Here is an 18,874-nt window from a genome sequence, read left to right on the forward strand (position 1 = left end):
GATTCTTTATTCACCTATCGACCAGACCATTACAGATCATCAGTGGGATTGAAGGCCAAGTCCTTCAAAGAGGCCAGTGAAGATAGCCGTCGGAGTTAGCCCAACTGTCTATAAAAAATCGGAGTAAGTCCAATTGATAGCCATCGGAGTCAGCGCAGCTATCAAATAAATAAATTCGGAGTTAGACCAAAAGTAATTTAATTCGGAGCTGGAGCATAGTTAAAATGAGTCGGAGTAAGACCATAGAAACTGAGTTAATTCTATAATAGTTTAAACTTACCGTGCAAGAAATTTGCATTAGTCTTTCGAGACAGAATATAAAAGGAGTAGGCCACGCAGTCGGCAATCTCCAGTAAAGAATACGTCAGCTAGACGAATCCCATCAAAGTTAACGATTACGATGGACGACGTGGATGAGACCATGGAAAGAGAGCGCCTAACGGGCATGACGGTCGAGGCTCTAAAAAAAGAAGCAAAAAAATACCAATTAATTGTTACGGGTAATAAAGAGGCAATTGTGGAGACAATCATGGCTTACCTTCTGCGACGGGATCCAGGCGAAGGTACTAGTGGAGCGGGACCGGTGGAAGAAGAGGAGGACACGGTAAAATCCACGAAATCGGCCCCGACGGGAAGGACCAGGACTGGAGGAGGTGCGGCCGGATCAGCGCAGAGTTTGATGACGGCTTTTATGGAAGAAATGAAGCAGCAGAACCAACGGATGATGGAACGGCAAAATCAACTGATGATGGAGCAATTTACCCGGCTGATTACTCAATGGCGACCGACGGAGGGTCCTCAGGGCAGCAGTCCGATGGAAAGTGTGCAGAACGTCGAACGAATGGACAACCCGCAGGCGGCGCCGACGGAGGAGAGAATCGCTTCATCTGGAATCGAAAGAATAAGGTCAGACGTTGATTACTTTACCGATAACGAATCTGCACCAGTAAATTCAGTAAGGCTAATAGCCCAGCAAATTTCTCAATTCGGTGGCACAGAGGATAAAAACGTTAATTGCTGGATAGAGCGGGTGGACCAAATTGCTGAAATCCATCGCGTATCTTCCGGGACGGTTCTGCTTGCGGCCTCCAGTAAGCTCGTTAAAGACGCAAAAACTTGGTTCGAGTTTCAAACCGGGCCAGTGATCCGATCTTGGACGGCTCTACGAGAAGCGTTGCTGTGCGTGTTCGAGAATCGAGTTCCATTCTACCTGCAGATGCAAAAAGTTGAGGCCCGACGTTGGGCGTTTAGCAAAGAAACTTTTCAGGCGTATGCCATCAATAAACTCTCATTAATGAAGCCTCTAAAATTACCTGTGCGCGACGCGATAAATCTGATAGTCGGAGGAATAGGCAAGGCCTCTCTCCGAGCAACGGCAGCCACAATAAAAGCCGAGTCGATTGAATACTTTCTGGAGGAGATGCGTAGAATCACCTCCGCATCGTGTGAGTACGCTAAAAAGAATGCAAACATTAATCACAAATCGTTTTAATCTAAGGACCCGAGTATCAGGTACGAGTCTACAAGAAACGGGTACAGACCGACTGAGCGAAAACCAGCCACCAGAGAGACGGAAATGACGTGCTTTCATTGCCGAGAGCTGGGACATCGGAGACCGGAGTGTCCGAAGCTGCGGCGCAACGATGAGATTCACGATCGACGACAACCGGTCAGCGTGGCAGCCGTCGCTGCGGAACATCAGGACCAGGAAGAGGACATCACCGTGATGGCGGTTGCAGAGCGAGATTTTAATTTAAGTATTAACGAGCGTGCTATAAAGATTGTAACACCCCCCTTTCTCCCCTCCGTGTGGCCGGACACGGTCAAGCGACTCGCCGCGGTATTCGGCGAGTCGTCGCGTGCGTTCAGGGCCGGCCGGGGTGTCCGCGGGAAGGAGCGAAAGCACTTAGAGTCTCGTGTCTTTTTTTTTTCGTAAGGGCGACGTAAACAGAGTTGTCGGCGGTCGCGTGAGTTTTGCTTTTCTTTATATACGTTTTTAGGACGCGGCGCCTATCGCACGGGTGACGCAAATGGAATCGTCGTCGGTCGCGGGAATTCGCGCGCGTTGGTACAATAAGGTGCCCTCCCTATGATGGACCGCGGTTTCTCTAGGAACGGGAGCGCGGGGGGCAATCGCCGAGAACGCTCGGCAGAGGCGAAATACTCTTTACCTCCGGATTGCGCCGCGCTCGTCAGGAACCGCCGAAGCGGCTGGAGATGCTGTACGGGTGTCTGCCACGGGATAAACCGAGAACGCTCGGCGGAGGCGAAGCACGCTTCACCCCGCTTTATCCGCTGTGGCTGGCGACCTGGGAGCTTCGGAGGAAAGGAGGCGGTGTCGCGGCCAAGAACTCTTGGCGAAGGCCGAGAACGCTCGACCCTCGTGCTTAGCGACTCCTGGGTTGCTTGGTTGTCTGGGAAGCTACTGAGCGGAGGCCCGGAACGGAGCTCAGTAGATCGGAAGACTGCTCTCGATCGCTCGGTACCCGGCCTTTTTATTTGGTCTTTCGCGTGGCCCGGGGCGTTCGGGTTCCCGGGGGTTGGCGTCGCAGCGCTCGTCGCGATCGTTAATAGTATTAATTTTCGCGCGACGCGGGACGGCGGTACGCTTACCGATAACGGTGCGCGTTAATCTTCGCGGTGTTTTAAAAAAGGGTCGGGGCGCACCGCGCCCCTATTCCGTCGGACGATGTTCGGTCCGACGGGCCGGCCGATGTTTTGCCGGGGCGAGGTAGGTGCCTACCTCGTTACAAGATAATCAAATGTAATGATAAAACATGTAATCTAAAGGTATTAGTAGACACCGGTAGTCCAGTGTCATTTATACGAGAAGATATTTGGCGGGATAATTGTAAATCAGACGAAATGAAAAAATCGGAAGTACGGTTCCAAGCAATAAACGGCATGCCCATTGAAATATATGGAAAATACATAGCGGTAATTAAATTTGAACGATGGCCCGAAAATAGTTTTAACGGCGAGTTTCTTATACTGAAAAATAACAAGTTTAGTAGCGAAATAATACTAGGACGCGACTTTCTAAACCGAAATAAAATAACATTTACATACACACCTTGTTCAGAGGTAGACGAGGCAGAAAAATTATTATGGCCTCAGTTTAATGTTTGCGAAGTAACGTCGGTTATAGAAACAGTGTTGGAACAATGCCAGACGGACGTCGGGTCTGAAAATAAAAATAAGCTGAAAGACTTAATAACAGAAATTGAAAACATAGATATACCGGAGGAAAAGGACGACTATTATGTTAGGGTGAACTTAAAAGATAACTCTGTTTACGCGTACACGCCGCGAAAGTTCGCATATACACAACGTATAGAAATTCAAAAAATAATAGATGACCTCCTAGATAAAGATATAATTAAAACAAGTAACTCACCGTATTGCGCGCGGGTAGTACCGGTCCAAAAGAAAAACGGCTCCAACCGTCTTTGCGTGGATCTTCGTCCCCTCAATAATAGAGTCGCGAAACAAAAATATCCTTTTCCGCACGTCGAGGATTGCTTGTCAACTCTGGGAAATAAAAAAATATTCACGGTCTTAGACATGCGTGACGGGTTCCACCAGATTCGGGTGCATCCGGACGATACCAAGTATTTCTCATTTGCAACGCCTGATGAGCAGTATGAGTACAAGCGGCTCCCATTCGGTTTCTGTGAGAGCCCGGCCGAGTTTCAGAAACGGTTAGTACAAATCCTGCAGCCGTTAATTAGGCAGGACAAAGCGATAGTATATATAGACGATATTATGATAGCGTCAAATACCGTAGATGAGAACTTAAAATCGCTCAGAGCCACATTACTTCTTTTAAAGAAATATAGATTAGAATTAAACTATAGCAAATGTCAATTTCTAAAGAAAAGGGTACAATACCTTGGCTATGTGTGGTCAGTGACGAGGGAATAACTCTGAGATCTCGTCATACGGAAGCAGTTGATAGATTTCCTAAGCCAAAATCGGTACATAAGGTTCAGAGGTTACTCGGGTTGGCCAGCTATTTTAGGAAATTTATAAAAAACTTTGCAGTCAAAGCCAGGCCTTTATATAATCTGCTTAAAAAAAAAGTAGAGTTTAGATTTGATGGAGAATGTATGGAATCATTTGAAACTTTAAAAAAAGAACTTAAGTCGAACCCGGTCTTGAGGATTTATAATCCAAACCTGGAAACGCAACTGCATACGGATGCAAGCGCGCAGGGTCTTGCTGCTGTTTTGCTGCAAAAACAAACAGACGTTGGTTGGGCACCGGTGGCCTATTTTAGTCAATCAACCAGCGAAACTGAAACAAAATATCATAGTTTCGAGCTTGAGATGCTCGCAATAGTAAGGGCAGTAGAGAGATTCCATATATACGTACACGGTTTGAACTTTACGATTGTAACAGACTGCAACGCGTTGGTTTATGCAGTTAACAAGGACAATCTCAACCCTAGAATCGCTCGTTGGACCCTGGCATTACAGAACTATCATTTTAAAGTAACCCACCGTCCGGGAAAACAGATGTCTCACGTGGATGCACTAAGTAGGCACGTAGCGTTGGTGGACTCCCTGCCGTTGGAGGCGGAATTGGTACATCGTCAGCTTCGCGATCCCACCGTGAAAGAGTTAGCGCAGAGTCTAGAAAAGAAGCCACACGACAAATTTAGTCTGATAGAGGGTCTAGTATACAAAAAAGGGGAAGACAGGGATCGGTTTTATATTCCGGAAGGCATGATTAATCCATTAATTAAGGTATACCACGATGAAATGGCTCATTGCGGGGCCGATAAAACAATAGAGGGGATATATAAAACATATTGGTTTCCCGGATTAAGGAAAAAAGTAAGAGATTATATTGAGAATTGTATAACTTGTCTGGCGGCGAATACCTCATCCCATGCACACGAGGGAGAATTAAATATAAGTGAAAAACCGCGATTACCTTTCGAAATCTTGCATATGGATCACTTCGGGCCGTTGCCAGAGTCAAACGGGTGTCGACACATATTAGTTGTCGTGGACGCCTTTACGCGATATACATGGTTAATGCCGACACGTTCTATGACAGCAAAAGAAACTATAGAGAAATTGAAATCTCTAATTAACATTTTTGGTACACCGAACCTGATCGTAACCGACCGCGGTACCGCATTCACCGCGAAGGAATTTACAACCTTTTTAGAACATTTACACATTAAACAGCGACAGGTTGCGGTAGCGTCACCGTGGGCAAATGGTTTGGCAGAGCGCACAAACAGATTTGTTAAATCTTCGTTAACGAAAGCCGCGACAAGCGAAACAACGTGGTGTGAAGTGCTTCCACAGATACAATATGTAATAAATAACACAAGAAACGCATCGCTTAAAAACACTCCTAGTCGGCTATTATTAGGATATGACCAACGAAACCATTCAGATTTTAAAATCACGGCATTGGTCGACGACTTGTTAGGCATAGATCACCAAATAGAACTAGAAAGGAATAAAGCGCGAGACTCAGCCGCTGTGGCAACAGAAAAAATACGCAATTACAACAAAATATATTATTATAGTTTACATAAAAAACCGACATTATATAGCGCGGGGCAATCGATCTTTGTAAAAGACACACAAAATCTCCCGGGGCAATCACGCAAACTTAAGTCAAATTATAGGGGACCATATGTAGTGGCAAAGGTATTGAACAATAATCGGTATGTAGTAACAGACGTGCCGGAATTTAATATTACAAGTAGACCATATAATGCGATATTGTCAGCGGATAAATTGAAACCGGCGAAATAAATGTAGACAAACGAATATCCTTCCAAGTAATCTACGTATTACAAACAGTTTAGTGTGAATGAAAGCATTTGATAATTAGAAAATTAAGTTAAAATAGTACGATAACGAAAGTAGTTTTAAGTTGACTGCGACAATTGTATAAATGTAACGATAAGTCAGTATGGGATTGAAATTCATGTCTCTTCTTCCAAGAGAAATGATACAATGCAAAAGGGTCTGTATCCCGATTCCGATTCAGATTATGATGGGAACATTATATTAGGTTCCGGTTTTAATTCTATCGAATATTAAGCGGATTTCCGATTCTTATTTTGATTAAGTAATGTAAGTTGCTTCCGATTTGATTAGGTCGAGTATTGGACACATATTCCAATTAGTAATAGAATTATAACGAGCGCCTCAAGATTGTAGCACAAATTATAATTGTGTTAAGTACGAAGAGTGTATCTCTGAATCCAAATAATGTAAATTAAATATTGTTAATGGTGAAACGGGCTATATTGAGCGAAATAAATGTAACACCCGCGAGACGCGGGCGAGGTCAGGAGGGCCGAGCTGTAGTATATTTGGGGAAAAGGAGCGGCACTGGTGTTCGCTCTGCGCGCGAACACATAGTTGGTCTGAGAACAGTAAATCATGTAGATGGCAGCTCGCTCGACTCGACTAAGAGTATTTATAGATGGCGACCAAGGCGCTAGATTTAAAAGCGGGCGAACGCAGAACGGAGGACGAGTCGTCTGTAAAACTACTAGAAGTGAATGGAAATAAAAGAACACGATATACCCGGACCAGTTTCTTTATTCACCTATCGACCAGACCATTACAATACTAAGAGACAGTAGGGATAATAAGCGAAAATTTGTGAGCCGCGCAGTTTCGCTCGCGCATCTACGAGCGGCCATGTTTTTGGCCGCACCAATAGCGTTGACTGTAAATTAATTTGAAATTGCTTTAATTTCAATACAGTTTAATAAAGTATTTGTTATGTTTTAAAAGGGTTAACAACCCTGAACTCATAGTAAAACAAAAGAAAAGAAATATATTTATTTAATAAAGGCAGTTGACATAAGGTGTAACTATGAGACGGACCAAGATTCTAGTAATTGATGGTCCCTAAAGCTCGGTGTACATACACGATGCAAGAAATTGAACAAAGTTTTAACATTAAGCTCAACACTAGCTTAAAAAGTAGTGTACATACACTAGCTTTATAAGCTAGTATTGGGCTTAGTGCTGTAACTTTGTTTAATTTCTTACAACGTGTACACTCGTGATCAGAATGATTGCAACACATAAAGTTGCAACATAACTTTTAGAAACAGAAAATGCGAACCGCTACATTCGTTTACGTGCAATATAATTGTAAACAAATCCACCTCTCCAATGTGCAATATGCAAAATTAAAATAAAAACATTGTTTAATTTCTCGGGGCCCACGTACTATTTATACGGCATTTGCTGCCTAAAGACTTCAATTTCTCGAGGCCCACAAAATTATTCATACGGCATTTGCCGCCCAAAAACATGGCGCCGAGTCATGTGACCAGAAATATTTGGCTGAAAAAGATCAAAGGTACCGACGCTCACTGTCCCTACTGTCTCTTAGTATACTGTGTTGCAGACGGGCATCATACGCACACTAAGCACAATGCCGTGTCCGTGTGCGCCCGCAGCGCCTGCAACGCCTCGGCCAGCGTTTATTTTGAAAGTGGCCTAACTCCATTTTTTAATTTTTTCTGGTTGTCATGGTTACGTGCACAACTTCATGTTATTTATCAGTAAAGCATTTCAAGTTGCTTATAATCCGAGGAAATACGATAATTCTTAACACATAAGTTCTCAGAGTTAGTTTAATAATCAAATCGTATAGTTTGAAAGTGGCCTAACTCCATTTATACTTAAATCAAGATATTTACTATTGATAATGTCGAAAAGTAGTGATGAAGGTAATTTTAATTAATTAGTATTTACAAGTTAACCTCGGTTTTTGGACAATTACGTTAGTTGAATAACGTTTAATTAATATAAAACTTAAAATTTAATGTTAAATTTTAGAAATTATTTCACCCATGGGGAAGAACAGAACAAGACTATTTTTATTTAGTTCAGATAGTGAAGAAGAAATAGTAAATAATAATTAAAAAAAAAATTGAAAAAGAAACAGAATTATCGAACAATATTCGTCTTCAGAGAATGAAGATACGAATAACAATGGACAAAAGATTGATGAACCATACATCCAAAAAGTGCGAAAGATTAAACGGAATTCAGGAAAAAGGTATTGTACTCAAACCGGAAATATTGTACCTGAAAAAATTTTCGAAAACAAAGATTGCCGTTGTCGGAATGCTTGCACTAAAAACTACGATGAAGGAGAAAGAAAGAATATTTTTGAGAAGTTTTGGGGTTTGAGAGATTTTAACAAACAAAATGTATTGCTTTACGAAGCTGTCGAGCGCAAAATTGTGGAACGAGGACGTCCAACAAACGGAAAAGGTTCGCCAAGAAACTGGAGTTTTACGTATTTATTAAATTCTAAAAACGGAAAAGTTCCCGTCTGTAAAAAATTCTTATTGGATACTTTTAAAATAAATGAAGGACGCTTAAAACGAGTATTAAACTCTAAAAATGTAGGCAATGATTTACGTGGGATGATGGTTGGATCATCAAGAAAATTATCTGAGGAAGGGAAAAATCACGTTCATAACCATATTAAAAGTTTTCCTAAATTTGAATTCCATTATACCAGATTTCATAATCCTAATAGAAGATATTTACATCCTGATCTAACTCTGAGGAAAATGTTTAATTTATACGGGCTTCATTGCGAAGAAAATAGAATAAAAGCCGTTAATGAGTGGACTTACAGAAAAATATTTAAAAAAGATTTTGATTTACATTTCCACCAACCGCGCAAAGATACGTGTCAAAAATGCGACTTATTAAACATTAAAATTAAAGCATCGACTGATGATGAAGAAAAAAATAGACTTACAGAAGAACACGATGTCCATTTAAGATTAGCGGAATCAGCTAGGAATTCAATGAAGCAAGATCAGGAGCAAGTATTACGTAATTCAGATTATTATTTTGCTTTCTCGTTCGACTTGCAAAAAGCATTACCATATCCCAAGTTGACTACCTCAGTAGCATATTACAAACGCAGTATGTATGTCCTAAATTTAGGCATTCACAATTTTCATGACGATAATGTTTACATGTACGTTTGGGATGAAACTATTGCATCCAGAGGTGCTCAAGAAATTGTTTCATGCATCCTAAAACATGTTAAAAATTTAAAAAGTGAAAGACACATTATAGCTTACAGTGACATGTGCACCGGGCAAAGCAGAAACATTAAAATAGCTTTAATGTGGTTAAAACTTGTCCAAACTTTGGAAAATAATGTGGAAATCATAGATCACAAATTTTTAATATCAGGACATTCGTTTTTACCAAATGATAGAGATTTTGGCGTGGTAGAAATGTCAATAAAGAAAAATAATTTACTGTTTGTTCCCCAAGATTATTACAAGATTATTAAAAAGTGTCGGAAAAGTAATAATTTTATTGTAAATGAAATGAGACAAGAAGATTTTGTATCAACAAAATTATTAGAAGATGCAATTTTAAAAGTAAAAAATTCTAATGGAGAATCAATAAACTGGCTAAAAATATGTTGGATGCGTTTTGTCAGAAATGAACCGTATAAAATTTTCTATAAGACATCAATGAATGAGAATAAAAATTTTTAAGTCCTGAATTTATTACCACGTCGGGGTAGACCAAGAAAGTTCGAAAATATTGTATTGACACCACTGTATAAGAATATCAGACAAATTATTACAGCAAAATTCAAGGACATAATGGACCTATTACGATATATACCACCGGAACATCATGATTTCTTCAAATACTTTTTACATGCACAAAATGTATTTGTAATAATATGTTTTGTAATAAATTTATGTTTATAATTTTGTACGTTATGTAGTCAAAAAATGTATTTAATGGTATAAATATTACGTTTCTGAAGTGTTTTAAAGATATGTAAAATAAATTCAGTATTGTTTTTTTTTCAATTTGAAGTATCTTAAATTATGTTGAGTGGACTTGGGCACCTTCAAATTTTATAATGAATCTGGTTGTTAATTTTGAAAGTGGCCTAACTCCATTCTTGATAAAAAAACGCATATTATTCACTTAATAATTGCCACTATTTTAATAGAAACTATAAATTTAACACCCTTAGATACATTTAAGCGGTATGACTCATTAGTATCCCATACGTATATTTTTAAATTTATAGAAACGCAAACCCTTAAATATCTCGATTTAAAGATAAATGGACTTAGGCCACTTTCAAAATAAACGGCTCATATATAAATGTTACTTTCTTTTATTGTTAAATTAAAAATTATTTTTAAACTTACATAGAAGAAGATGGAACAATAGATGCCAAGTTTGTAGTTTCAGTTTTTGGCTCGCTGCTATGTTTTTTTAACTGTAGTCTATTTTTGTTTAATCGATGATTTTTAATCCATGTACTTAATTGTCATCTGACAATTTCCTAGTAAAACAAAAACTTTATTACATGTGTGACAAATAAAAATTAAAAATCATAAAGTATATAACAATACATATATAAAATAATAATACTTACACAACCATTTCTGACACCACTAAGCTTCGGATACGCAGTAACTATACTTTGGGCTAAATTAGAATAATCTAATTTTGTTGGCTTTGTATGCGTTTCCTGCCATAAATATTGTCCCCAAAATGATATAAAATATCGTTGCGCTTTTAATATTCCGTCTGTAGCACGGTAATTTCCGGTCCGGAGAGCTCGTCGGAAGCCAGGGTACGAGTATAAAGAAAACCGAGACTTGGGTTAATCGAAAAATAAAGAATTTATTAATAAAAGAAAGAAAGAATATTTAGTCAAAATGATACACTCAGTCTAACGAAAAGGAAGATATATACAGTAATAAACTCAAGAATAAATGGTCACGAAAAACGGCTATCTGCCGTGAGCTGGATTCCCAGAGAACGCTAGTGCGGGTCGCTTCCGGACTTATCCTAGGTAACAGGCCGCGTCGGTTATACAGGTCTCCGCGGGTTACAGGACGGGCCGCTCGGGCCGTGTCGGACGCACAGGCTCTGTGTTGGCGGTGCGGATTACAAACCGGGCCGTGAGGGCCGTATTGGACGCACAGGCTTCGCGTTCGCGAGTCGGCGGCGCGGATTACAAGCCAGGCCGTGAGGGCCGTGTCGGGCGCACAGGTTTCGCGTTCGCGAGTCGGCGGCGCGGATTACAAACCAGGCCGTGAGGGCCGTGTCGGACGCACAGGTTTCGCGTTCGCGAGTCGGCGGCGCGGATTACAAACTAGGCCGCGAGGACCGTGTCGGACGCACAGGTTCCGCGTTCGCGAGTCGGCGGCGCGGATTACAAACTAGGCCGCGAGGGCCGTGTCGGACGCACAGGTTCCGCGTTCGCGAGTCGGCGGCGCCGTGACTTAATTCAATCGTGCGCCGGGACGCCAGGGCCGTGTTGGCGCGAGGAAACGAGAGAGAGAGACGGGGGCGCCCGAGTCTCGGAGAGGTCGGTGTCGAGGACGGCCGGGAGCGCCTGGTCGAAGGAAGGCTCGGGAGCGCCCGAGTCTCGGAGATGTCGGTGTCGAGGATGACCGGGAGCGCCCGGTCAAGGGAAGGCTCGGGAGCGCCCGAGTCGAGAAGAGCGAAGTCGGTTTCGGAAGCCGGGTGAGCCCGGTCGAGGAAGTCTTGGGAGCGCCCAAGACCTGGAGGATCGGATGCTGGGGTGCTCCCCAGCGCGGAACAAGGTGCCTCGTCTGCGCTCGAGGCGGCTTATATACCCGTGGGCCCGAGAGTGGGGGCCCCCACTCTCGAGCGGTCGGGTGGCGGTGCGCGATGTGGGCGGTTGGGCGGCCCGTGTTGCTCGTTGCGTAGGTCCGCGCTACTCGCCGCGGGCGGTTGGTCGGCCCGCGCGTAATTTAAATGTGGTCGGGACCGCGCGATTAATTCGGGCGAACGGTGGTGGTCGCGGCGCGGGGTCTGAAGTACGTGGCCTCAGGCCACATCACCCCCTCTTTTTAATCGAAGGCCTCCCCCTGGATCTTCCGGCACATGGAGAGTCGGCCGTCGGGGGCGAAGCGCAGCAACCATTTGCCGGTTGCGGTCCGGGCCCGCCACTTCCGATTGTGGCGGATAGCGGACATCGGTACCGAGGTGATTTCGCCGTTCGGGAGCTGGATTGGCACGGCGAGTGGGATGCCTGGCCTCGACGTCCATTCTTTCTCGCGGATGTAGGCGGGTGGCGTCGGTGAGGTGACTGTCGCTAGCGTCGGCGATGGAGCTGTCAGCGATGGCGGAGGTGGAGATGCTGGCGATGTCTGTGGTGGAGCCGCGGGCGTTGTTGTCGGCGGGACCACTGGTGCCATCGGTGATGTAGCCACCGGCGGGGCCGTGGCCCGCCTGAGCTCCAGCGCGAATGGCGGTAGTGGCAGGACCGCGGGTGCGTTGGCTGTAGTTGGAAGCCTGACCGCCGTCGAGGAGCTTATGGTTCCTCCTCGTGTCCTGGCTGTCGCTAGTTTGGCCGTTGTGGCTGCGATGGCTGGCCGAATGCGCGGTGCTTTCAGTCTGGCTGCCCTGCCGTGAGCCGGCGGTCCCCCTGGTGTGGCCGTCAGCCCCGTCTGGTTTTTGTCGGGCATGCTGATCTCGATCCCAGCGATGTTTTTCGGCTCGCGCCGGGCTGGTTGGATGACTTCCATGGCCCGAATTGTTGGCCCTTGGCGTGGTGGCGAGCGTTGATGACGCCTCGTCGGTGTCTTGGCCGATTCTGTCGGTCTTGGCGGTCGACTTGTGCCCACATCTTCTGTCTCGCCTCGATGGGCTTTGTACGCTGCTGTTTTGGCGGGGCCGCCGTCGGTCCTGCGGCTGTCCGAGCTGGACGTGGAGCTTGCTCTAGTGGGCTGCAACTTTTTGGTCGATCCTTGCGGGTCTGTCGTGGTTGCTTGCCCTGGCCCTTTTCCTGACCGAGCGGTGGTGGTCTTGGTCGTACCGGCGGCTGGATCCGGCAGAGCCCGAGGGCGCCCCTGGCTTTTTCGGGGTGCTTTAGGAAGAGCGGGTGGTAGCTCTTCTAGCCAACGGGTGTGACCCCGCTGGCTGCCGTCTCCTCGCTGGACGCTCGTCCCGACGCGTGGCACCGGATAACGGCGGCTCGGGTCGACCGGCGGTGGCCAGGCCCCTGGCGGTGGGCTGGCTGGTGGCGATTCACTTTCCTCACTGAGGCTTCCGAAGAGTTCGCGTATTTTCTCTTGATTTGCCATAGCTGCTTTCGGTCTACTGACTGATGATGGCCGTGGTCGTGAGCGCTTTATATATCCTAATTGCGGGGCCGTCTTAGGCGTGGATTGGTCGGTTTCTGATGGTGGGGAGTCCGGCTTGAGGTCCTGAATGTGGATGCGCCGCTGCCAGCGCCCTCGGGCGTCGCGGAGATCCACTATCACTGGCGAATGGAATTTGGCCACTGTAAACGGGCCTGAATATTTTGGCGCCAGTTTTGCATTAAAACCGTCGGTCTTCCGCGACAGCGGGTGCTCTTTTTTCCATACGGTGTCGTTGATTCTAGGCCGCCAGTCTCGTCGCCGTAGATTATAGGCGGTTTCTTGGCGTTGAAATGCTCGAGCTAGGTTAACCCGGACTACTTGAAAGGCCTCGTGCAGCGCGCGCTGAGTTCGGTGCGGCGTTGTTGGTGTGGCGTGCCGGCGGTCGTCGGGATGCATAAACGCTAAATCGCGCCCATGGTTCAGGAAGGCGGGCGTATATCCGGTTGCATCGTGTTGAGCGGTGTTAAACGCGAATTGTATGGGACCTAATTGTTCGTCCCAGCGCCGGTGATGTCGTTGCGTGTATTGCGCGATCATCGTCTTGATGGTGCGGTTAGTCCGTTCGACCGGATTGCATTGAGGGGTGTAGATAGGCGTCGTGCGATGCTGGATGTGCCAGGACGCCAGCAGCCGTTTTAGTAAGTGAGACTTAAACTGCGTGCCGTTATCTGAAATTACTTGATCAGGGCACCCATGCCGGTACAAAATTCTTTCTGCTATTGCGGTGGCTACTGCCCCTGCGGTCGCTTTACGTAACGGCTGGAGTTCCACCCATTTTGAGAATCGGTCCTGCATGACCAAAAGCCACGTGTGGCCTTTCCGAGAGCGGGGCAAGGGTCCGATCAGATCCATGGTGACTTGTTGCCAAGGTGCCGATACTGGTGCCGTGTGTAGCTTCCCGGCTGGCTTTGTAGGTGACACCTTGTAGGCCAGGCAACTCTTACATTGTCTTACGAAGCGGGTGATATCGCGAAACATGCCCGGCCAGTAGAACAGTCTGGCCATGCGGGCAATGGTTTTGGCGGTGCCAAAGTGTCCGGCGTTAATGCCCTCATGATGCCGGGCTATCGTCTGTGGTCGCTCTGGTTTGGGCACGCACTGTTTCCACTGTGTCGCTGGGTCGACCTCCTTAAAATCTAATTCGTGTAGGATGTGACGGAACAGGCGCCCTTCTTGTTCTCTGTAATCGAGAAAGTTCGCTGGGTTTTCCCGTACTCCGTTGAGGATGCGTTGGTACCAGTTATCGGAGGTTACTGCCTCGGTGCTGGCCACGATCGGCTGTCGGGAGAGTGCGTCGGCCACTTGATTTGCCGCCCCTCGTCGGTAACGTACGTCGAAGTCGAATTGCTGTAGCTCGAACAGCCATCGCCCCAGCCGTCCAGAGGGCTCCTCCAAGCGCTGCAGCCATTTCAATGCCTGGTGGTCGGTGACTACCGTGAAAGAATAACCCTCGATGTATCCACGCATTTTCCGTATACCCCAGACAACCGCCAAACATTCCAGTTCCGTGGCGCTGTAATTTTTCTACGCCTTGTTGAGTGTGCGGCTGGCGTATGCAACCACCCGTTCTCCTTCCGTCAGGTGTTGTGTCAATACGGCTCCGAGGCCGCTGGTGCTAGCGTCCGTTTGGAGCACAAAGCGGCGGGTGAAGTCCGGGCAGGCCAGTACTGGCGCAGTTGTTAGTGCGGTTTTCAGGCCGGTGAATGCCTTCTCTTCGTCGGGCCCCCAATTCCAACGGGCGTGTTTCCTGGTAAGTCGTGACAGCGGGGCCGCGATGCTGGAGAAATTCTCGATGAATCGGCGGTACCATGAGGCCATGCCCAGGAACTGCCGTACTTGGCGGAGGGTTGTCGGTGGTGGCCAGTTGGTTACGGCTGACGTTTTCTCCGGGTCGGTGCGTATACCCCGGCGGTCAATTATGTGGCCCAGGTATTTTAACTGTGGTCGGCAGAAATAACATTTCTCTGGATTTAGGCGTAGCTTCGCATCACGCAGGCGCTCGAAGACCGTTCTTAAGTGGTCTAGATGTTCATCGAACGTACAACTGAGAATGATAATGTCGTCGAGGTAAACCAATGCCCACGGCTCCAACTCGGGACCGATCACTGCGTCTAGAAGCCGCTGGAACGTGGCCGGCGCTGAGTGCAGTCCGAACGGCATGACTTTGAACTGCATCAGGTCTCGGCCGAGGACCGTGAACGCAGTGACCGGTCGGCTTTCCGGTTCCAGTGGCACCTGCCAATAGCCGTCCTTCAGATCCAGCGTAGTTAGGTATCGTGCTCCTCGCAATTTGTCGAGCGTGGCATTAACTTGTGGCAGCGGGTATGCGTCCTTTTCGGTGACTTCGTTGACCTTACGATAGTCGATGCAGAACCGATACCGGCCGTCCTTCTTTTTGACGAGCACAATGGGCGAACTCCACGCTCCGCGGGAGGGCTCGATAATTCCCTCTTGCTCCATTCGGTTAACTTCCTGATTTATGACCTCCTGCATGGCTGGATTGCGTGGGCGGTATCTCTGTTTAATTGGTTGATCGGTTTTCAGGCGTAACCGGTGAGTAATTTTATCGGTAGGCCCGTGCACGTCTCGGAACTTGCCAAGTTCTACCTCGAGAAAATGCTTGAGGCGATCCTCCTCTTCTGGTGTTTGCGTAGCCAGGCCGGCCTCGTCCAAACCGCACGCTTGTTTCAGTCGTGTACTGCCGGGTGGGATCCGCAGAGTTAGACCGATCCGTTCCCAGAGATCTATCCCTACGATCATGGGCGTGCGGGCGTGCGGCATGATCGTAAATTCGTGCTGGTACGTCTTCCCCTCGTACCGGACCGGAAGTTGCAGACTACCGGCGGTCTCCGTGGTTTCCCCGTCCGCTAGTCTGACCTGCTGTCGATTTGTCTGGCGATGATGGCCCAGGTCTTCGGCCAACCTTGCTACGTCGGCGTTGACGCATGACAGCTCGGATCCCGAGTCGAGTAACGCCTCAATCTCGTTGTTTCCGAGCATGATCGGCAGATGCGGCCGGGGTCGAAACCTTAACTCTGGCTGGTGCTGGGCCGGTCGGCGTGGTCGACGCCCCCGGCCCGTTGTGCGTTTCCCGCCAACGGGTGGCAATCCCTCGTTAGGACGCCGTCCTTGCCGCAGCGGGAGCAGAACTTAACGGCGGGACGTCGGCATTCGGCTCTGGTGTGGCCTCGTTGCTTGCAGCGCCAACAGCACTCTTCTCGGCTATAGGCGACGGCGACGGCCACTGCCGGTGGTCGACTGGCTTGCTGTTTCTCGGTATGTTCCCTCTCCTGGCGTTTGATATCTTCAAATTCGGTTGCCCGGTTAGTGAGGTCCTCCAAGTTGCTCACGTCTCGAATTCGGATGTATAATTTATATTCGGGCCTCATATTCTCGTAGACTCGATCCAGGACTTCGTCGGTGGAAAGGTTCCCAGCTCGACGGGCCATGGTTAGCAGTGCGGTGGCGTATTGCTTGAACGGTTCTCCCGCTCGTTGTATCCGGCCGTGTATTTCTCGCGTGAGCTGGGCCCGGTATCGGTGGGGCAAGTAATAGCTCCGGAAGCTATCTTGGAAATCGGCCCAACGTTTCCACTGGTCCTGGTTATTTCGGAACCAGAGCAAAGCATCTCCTTTTAACATCTCGGGTAGCCCTAGCAGCAAAAGGTCCCCCGGGTAGCCGTATGCTCGCTGTAATTCCTGGATGCGCTCGAGAAAGGCGAACGGGTCTCTTCCATCGAAGTGGACGCCCCACTTTCTAATTTGATTGATAACTTTCGCGTGATCGGTCAGGCTGACAGATTCGTCCCCACGAGGGGAACTCGCTTCGGCCCGACTGATGGCGGCACCCTCCATCCGAGCCTCTGGTGCCGGGGCGTGAAGTGGTAACAGTTCCTCCACGTGGCTGAATGCTGGGAGCGGTTGGTGCTGCGGTGTGCCAGCCGCAAACGCATCCAGGTGTTTGGAGGCGTGTAGCTCGTCGTCTGGTACCTCCATGAGGATGGCTGATTGTGATTTGCACTGTGGTTTCGGTGGATCGGTTCTATTAAGGGCCATCGAGGGCTTATAGTCGGAGTTGGTTTCTACAAACCTTCGAAGTCGGTGTCGTAATTGACTGCAAGGACCGCTATTGTCAATGTGAATTCGCGCTAATTCTTCGACTAGATCGTTTTTGGACAGTTTGTAAATCCAGCTCTTCATTCGCGTTAACTCAAGTCTCGGTTCGGTCAGGTCCCTGTTCGGGCGCCATGTAACACGGTAATTTCCGGTCAGGAGAGCTCGTCGGAAGCCAGGGTACGAGTATAAAGAAAACCGAGACTTGGGTTAATCGAAAAATAAAGAATTTATTAATAAAAGAAAGAAAGAATATTTAGTCAAAATGATACACTCAGTCTAACGAAAAGGAAGATATATACAGTAATAAACTCAAGAATAAATGGTCACGAAAAACGGCTATCTGCCGTGAGCTGGATTCCCAGAGAACGCTAGTGCGGGTCGCTTCCGGACTTATCCTAGGTAACAGGCCGCGTCGGTTATACAGGTCTCCGCGGGTTACAGGACGGGCCGCTCGGGCCGTGTCGGACGCACAGGCTCTGTGTTGGCGGTGCGGATTACAAACCGGGCCGTGAGGGCCGTATTGGACGCACAGGCTTCGCGTTCGCGAGTCGGCGGCGCGGATTACAAGCCAGGCCGTGAGGGCCGTGTCGGGCGCACAGGTTTCGCGTTCGCGAGTCGGCGGCGCGGATTACAAACCAGGCCGTGAGGGCCGTGTCGGACGCACAGGTTTCGCGTTCGCGAGTCGGCGGCGCGGATTACAAACCAGGCCGTGAGGGCCGTGTCGGACGCACAGGTTCCGCGTTCGCGAGTCGGCGGCGCGGATTACAAACTAGGCCGCGAGGGCCGTGTCGGACGCACAGGTTCCGCGTTCGCGAGTCGGCGGCGCCGTGACTTAATTCAATCGTGCGCCGGGACGCCAGGGCCGTGTTGGCGCGAGGAAACGAGAGAGAGAGACGGGGGCGCCCGAGTCTCGGAGATGTCGGTGTCGAGGACGGCCGGGAGCGCCCGGTCGAGGGAAAGCTCGGGAGCGCCCGAGTCTCGGAGATGTCGGTGTCGAGGATGACCGGGAGCGCCCGGTCAAGGGAAGGCTCGGGAGCGCCCGGTCAAGGGAAGGCTCGGGAGCGCCCGAGTCGAGAAGAGCGAAGTCGGTTTCGGAAGCCGGGTGAGCCCGGTCGAGGAAGTCTTGGGAGCGCCCAAGACCTGGAGGATCGGATGCTGGGGTGCTCCCCAGCGCGGAACAAGGTGCCTCGTCTGCGCTCGAGGCGGCTTATATACCCGTGGGCCCGAAAGTGGGGGCCCCCACTCCCGAGCGGTCGGGTGGCGGTGCGCCATGTGGGCGGTTGGGCGGCCCGTGTTGCTCGTTGCGTAGGTCCGCGCTACTCGCCGCGGGCGGTTGGTCGGCCCGCGCGTAATTTAAATGTGGTCGGGACCGCGCGATTAATTCGGGCGAACGGTGGTGGTCGCGGCGCGGGGTCTGAAGTACGTGGCCTCAGGCCACACGTCTGTTTTTAATTTTTGTTCCAAGTCGTACGTTAATGCAGAAAATGTGGTTGGAAAATTTATACATCCTGACCTTTCGGTTGTGAATTTGTGCTGGTCTTTCATACACTGATTGTTAACACTTTCTTTA

At 48.3% G+C, this 18,874-nt stretch overlaps 2 long non-coding RNA genes across 5 annotated transcripts; both read right to left on the reverse strand.

Moving 5' to 3' along the window:
- On the reverse strand, positions 1-1,762 carry LOC139108953 (uncharacterized). Of its 2 annotated transcripts, XR_011546757.1 has the most exons (5): positions 1,542-1,762; positions 1,314-1,454; positions 539-1,210; positions 281-460; positions 1-158 (listed from the first exon to the last, which is right to left on the reverse strand). It is a non-coding gene; the product is annotated as an uncharacterized lncRNA (long non-coding RNA). The 2 variants fall into 2 exon arrangements; XR_011546756.1 differs by lacking the exon at positions 1-158 and having other exon boundaries at positions 239-460.
- Positions 1,763-2,770: 1,008 nt separating this feature from the next.
- Positions 2,771-10,622, reverse strand: LOC139108799 (uncharacterized). 3 transcript variants are annotated; one of them, XR_011546723.1, is made up of 9 exons: positions 10,444-10,622; positions 10,214-10,350; positions 4,939-5,055; positions 4,375-4,634; positions 4,179-4,296; positions 3,892-3,963; positions 3,609-3,819; positions 3,398-3,531; positions 2,771-3,184 (listed from the first exon to the last, which is right to left on the reverse strand). It is a non-coding gene; the product is annotated as an uncharacterized lncRNA (long non-coding RNA). The 3 variants fall into 3 exon arrangements; XR_011546722.1 differs by having other exon boundaries at positions 3,609-3,822; XR_011546721.1 differs by lacking the exon at positions 3,609-3,819.
- Between the last annotated feature and the right edge of the window lie 8,252 nt (positions 10,623-18,874).

This window comes from Cardiocondyla obscurior, linkage group LG16, assembly GCF_019399895.1.
Source record: "Cardiocondyla obscurior isolate alpha-2009 linkage group LG16, Cobs3.1, whole genome shotgun sequence".
NCBI classification, from domain to species: domain Eukaryota; kingdom Metazoa; phylum Arthropoda; class Insecta; order Hymenoptera; family Formicidae; genus Cardiocondyla; species Cardiocondyla obscurior.